The 4,921-nt window shown below is 48.2% G+C and overlaps 1 long non-coding RNA gene across 2 annotated transcripts; it reads right to left on the bottom strand.

Moving 5' to 3' along the window:
• Nucleotides 1-2,024: 2,024 nt before the first annotated feature.
• LOC119268289 lies at nt 2,025-4,686 on the bottom strand. Of its 2 annotated transcripts, XR_005133064.1 has the most exons (4): nt 4,553-4,686; nt 2,695-3,433; nt 2,422-2,547; nt 2,025-2,330 (listed from the first exon to the last, which is right to left on the bottom strand). It is a non-coding gene; the product is annotated as an uncharacterized LOC119268289 (long non-coding RNA). The 2 variants fall into 2 exon arrangements; XR_005133063.1 differs by lacking the exon at nt 2,695-3,433 and having other exon boundaries at nt 4,553-4,679.
• Between the last annotated feature and the right edge of the window lie 235 nt (nt 4,687-4,921).

Below are 4,921 nucleotides of genomic sequence, written 5' to 3'. Positions count from 1 at the left end.
GCGTAGGGTAAGGTGAAGGGGAAACGCAACTAGTATAATGTTCACGATCCAGGGTGCACTTCAAATGAACGTTGATTTGAACACCATCTTTGTCTTGTCGTCTTGCTCTGAGAAATCCTGTCAACATGACAGGGGGGGGGGGAAGGAGACTCTAGAAGGGTCGATCTCCTCGAAGATCGAACAACTCAAGATTAACTTACGGAATGAGACATAGAACCATCTTTCGGGTTGAGACACGAGATACACATCAATAGGGGTGGAAGAAACGGATGAAAAGGCTTAGGTGGCAAATGATAAAACCAAGGTTGGGCCTTACTAGAGGAGTTTTATTCAAAGCGAACTGTCAACGGGTCCCCATAACACCCAACCGTGTAAGGAATGCAAAATCAAGAAACATAACACGGGTATGACGGAAACTAGGGCGACAAAAGTGGAACAAAACACACCAGGCATAAGGCCGAGCCTTCCACCCTTTACCAAGTATATGGATGCATTAATTAAAATAAGAGATATTGTGATATCCCAACAATAACCATGTTCCAACATGGAACAGGCTCCATCTTCACCTGCAACTAACAACGCTATAACAGGGGCAGAGCAAAAGTGATAACATAGCCAAACAATGGTTTGCTAGGAAAGGAGGGTTAGAGGCTTGGCATGGCAATATGGGAAGCATGACATAGCAAGTGGTAGGTATCGCGGCATTGCAATAGAGCGAACAACTAGCAAGCAAAGATAGAAGTGATTTCAAGGGTATGGTCATCTTGCCTGAGATCCCGCAAGGAAGAAGAACGAGTCCATGAAGAAGACAAACGGACGTAGTCGAACGGATCCTCACAACTCCGGAACAAAAGCGAAGCGAACGAGAGAAGCAACCCGGAAAGAAGCAAACAACATAGTAAACAACCATCACATAATCATGGCATGATGCACAATCAAGTATGATGCATGTCCGGTTTAAAGATTCATGGCATGGCAAAGTGCACAAGGAAAACTACAAGTTAAGTGGAGCTCAATATGCAACGAGTTGCATATTGACGAAACACCACAAGGCTTACTTAGTTCACTCTCGTTTATGTACCCAACAATATTAAATGTTGTTAAACAAGGCAAGAGGTGAAGCATGATAAAACTATCTATCTAGGCAAGTTTAAATGAGGCCGGAACAACAAACAACAAGTCCGGAAACTTCTCATGTGCATATTTTAAGGTTTGGTACTGTTCTACCCTAAACACAATTTTAGAGTTGTTGAACATGCAAAGCAAGTACACCATGTTAAACTAGGCATTTTTCTACCCCATTTACATATAAAGTTTATTAAGTTTGGAGCTACGGTTATTTAGTTATGAAATAAAGCATTTTACATGGCATTATGCAAAAATAAACACAAACAACATTTTAAACATAGATGAAAACATATTATGAAACTAGACAAAATTCTAAGCATATTAAATATAAAGTTTAATTAATTCCGATGCATGGTTATTTAATTATGAGCAATGCAAGAAAATGACATTTTCTGTAATTATGCAATAACTGTAAAAACTAGATGATACCCCGCGCGTTGCTGCGAGATCTCTTTGCTAGCCTTAAAAATGGCATAATTTTTTTATATAATTGCAAATCAGCACTATAAATTCCAAGGTGAGCAATGTAACAAAAGAGAACAGTTTCTCCATGGGTAGTAGACTGGGTCTTGTCGATGTATATGGCCAAAGTATAGATATCAACGTCTGATCCTATTGTATGACCAATGCCTCAGTGTGAATAGGATTTCTGTGAATTGCACTATAGTGTATTAGAGTATCAAAGTGTGGAACACTGCCATGATACTAAGAAATGCTTATTCTATTTTTTCCTTTGAATTATGGGAGTAGATCTTCAATTCCCGTTGATTAAGAATAACAACCTGTTTGGCTTCACTACTTCTCACAGTATAAATTCAAGCAAAAGTGGAATGTGTCTGAATCGGTTAGTAAAACATGGACCAATAGGTAGCGACCTAATAAATAGAAGACTGGGATTAAACGTGCTCACAAACATAACCTTTGTGGAGACGAAAAGATTAATAAGGCAAGTGACTTATACAATTCTGAATATATTTGACAAAAGCAAACAGGAAATTACAACTATTGGATGCCTCCGGCGTCCTGCAGTTTCAAATTCTTGCAAAAATAAATAAATCAATCAAAATTGTAGACAATTAGGTGTATGGGGAAAACTGGCCACTTCTTCCGGTGGCTAGGAGTGATGTATACACATCCCTAGCCTTGATAGCTCCTCCTCACAGTTTAGATAGATGAATGAACCGAAAGCTGAAATGATGGACCTGTAGAGCAGTTTCAGCAGATTGTTTTAATAGTTGCGGAGAACTGTTTTCAAGCAAGGTAGGAGGGAGACGAAGGGGAAAGATATGTAACCTGTTAAGTATATCTAAACGCCCTTTTCACTGTACTGCGTGACACCGTAAGCACCTGCTTCTCAAATTCTGAATCGAACCTGAACATGCAGAGGTTTAGAACATTTGGAACCTGAACATGGCACACCTAAGGAAAAACAGAGAAGAACTGTCATGCAACACACCACCATCCGGGATCCCATCTTTATGAGTGATCGTAAGCACCAAAAATCATAGACATCACAAATGACAACACCAAATGAAGGCAATCACTTTAAGGGGAAGAGATGCTAACCGTCTTCTTGAAGCTGGGCTTGCGGGCATTGATATCTACGTCAAGGAGGCAGGGGGAGGCCGGCGAGCTTCTCCTCCGTGGCAGGGAGGGTCTCATCCGGTGCGTGCGTCCCAAGCCGTCAGCGCGAGGAGAAACCGCAGGGGAGGCATGGCGTGCGCAGAGAATAAATCGGCTGCGAGGTGATGGCTTGCCTGCCATGGCGGCCGCGAGGAGGCGTGGCGATACCGGCGACCTGCTCCTTCCCGAGGCCACCTTGATGGATCCCGCACAAACCGGGGCCGCGAGTCGCGTCCGCCGCGTCTGTTGCGTCCGATGCTGCCGGCCTCGAGGAGGACCCGGAGCGGAGGAACGACAGAAGGGACGGGTCTGAACACCGACGTGGGGAGGCCGGCAGTAGAAGGAGGACCCAGAGCAGGTGGAAAAGATTGGAAAAGATTGTTTAGGGTTCTGCGGACGCCGTCTTGACTACGCAGTCGCCACACCCGCAAGGGGAACGTATTTGTAGCCCCGGTGAGGATGGAAGCGCAAGAGTGAGGAAAGTGGAGGGGAGGAGAAGCGGCCAGGGAGGAGAAGTGGAGAAGGCAAACCTCCTCGGTTCTTGGCTCATTGAATCCGATAGCTAATGCATGGCTTGAATTTAGGGGGAAAGAAAAGGTCAGTTCACACCCGAGGAGGTGTGCTTGCGCCTTGCGGTGGGAATGCATGGTTGTGACGTGGCTACTTTGTTGATGTGTACATGCTGCATGTCAAGATAAATCACTTAGTGGGGATGAACTTCTTAAGTATATAGGATAACTAAATGCATAGGCAGAAAAAAACATGCACGGGCCTGAAGCATCATGGTGCAGCGGCTCAGCAGCGAATGAGGCCTAAGTGGGTGTTTCCGCGACTAAAAAAAAGAACACAGAGGAAAAGAATTGAGGGCTAAATGGGATTCGATCTCAAGACCTCCTAGTTGGAAACCAGGGTGTTAGCCACTACGCTAGTCTGGTGTTTGCGTTACAGAGGGGGATCAACTGCTGGTTGGGAAAAGAATAGCAGTTCAAACATAAAACAAAGAAAAAGGGTACCACACGGGGTTTGAACCCCAGATCGCTTGGACATGCCCAGGGCGCGCTAACCACTGCGCTGTTGCAATCTTTGTGTAACAGATGGGAAGCCAGCTCTACTTATACAGCTACTGAAAGGCTCGAGCTTGGAATAATGGATGCGCATGGATAACCAACGACGACGGCGAGCGAACGCGACGGCGCTAGCGGCTTGAAGACAACGGCGGGCGTGCGGGATTGTGGTGTGGGTGCGCGCGTGCACGCGGAGCAGCTGCGGGAGATGGTGGGAGCGAGCAGCGGGTGCTGGGCGTGTGATGAGGAGGCGGCCGACGAGGCTGGGCTCAGCCCATCCATGGCGGCCGGCTGGACGGATGGCGCCGTGTGAGGGTGTGCGGCGAGGTGTGGCGACCGCGTGGTGTGCGGGCGGGAGCAGCATCTGGCAAGGTGCACAAGTGCAGCAAGGGGCGGCAGCAAGGTGTGCATGTGCGCGGAAACAGAGCCTCGGCTTGCTTCAGAAACGGCCATGGCGGACGGGCCTCGGTCAAGATCAAAACGACGGTTACAGGATGAAAAGCACGCCGAGGAAGGACTAGGGAGGAGCGACTGCTCGCCATGGGTTCGAAGGATACGACATGGAGGCCGGGTACGCGACGACAGAGGCGTACAGGAAGAAGCGCTGATCGTGGAGGTGTTCGCGTTCCCTGAAGAAGTCGAGCAGAGGAAGAAGACGCCGACATAATGGAGGCGACCTAGTGCGGGGAAGGCGTCTGAACGGACATAAACGACGTCGAGGAAGAAGATGCACATACCGGAGATGACCGTGGTGACCTCCAACCACGCAAGCAACGGCGAGGCTCTCGGTGGTGTTTTCTCTTTCTCTGTTCCTTGAGGAAGAAGAGGAAACAGAGGGGAGGGGAAAGGGTTGGCGGCGCGAGGAGGGAACGGAGAAGTCTAGGGCTGCAGGGGGGCCTGCGGGGTAGGTTTTGTAGGAGCAGGGGCTCCTGTTCCGGCCGTCAAATCAGTTGAGGTGCCGACGTGGAGCCCCTGGATGAGCTGCCGAACAGAGGAGGATCGGCGCATGTGGGCTTGGCTGGGCTGAAAGGTCAGTGCAGGTGGGCTGCGGAGATGGGCTGCTGGTGCTGGTGCTGGGCTACAATGTTGCTACTGCTGCTTTACTT

The sequence above is a fragment of the Triticum dicoccoides genome, chromosome 3A (genome assembly GCF_002162155.2).
Source record: "Triticum dicoccoides isolate Atlit2015 ecotype Zavitan chromosome 3A, WEW_v2.0, whole genome shotgun sequence".
NCBI classification, from domain to species: Eukaryota; Viridiplantae; Streptophyta; class Magnoliopsida; order Poales; family Poaceae; genus Triticum; species Triticum dicoccoides.
Note: the sequence above shows the minus strand (reverse complement) of the source record. Positions and strands in the feature narration are given on the sequence as shown.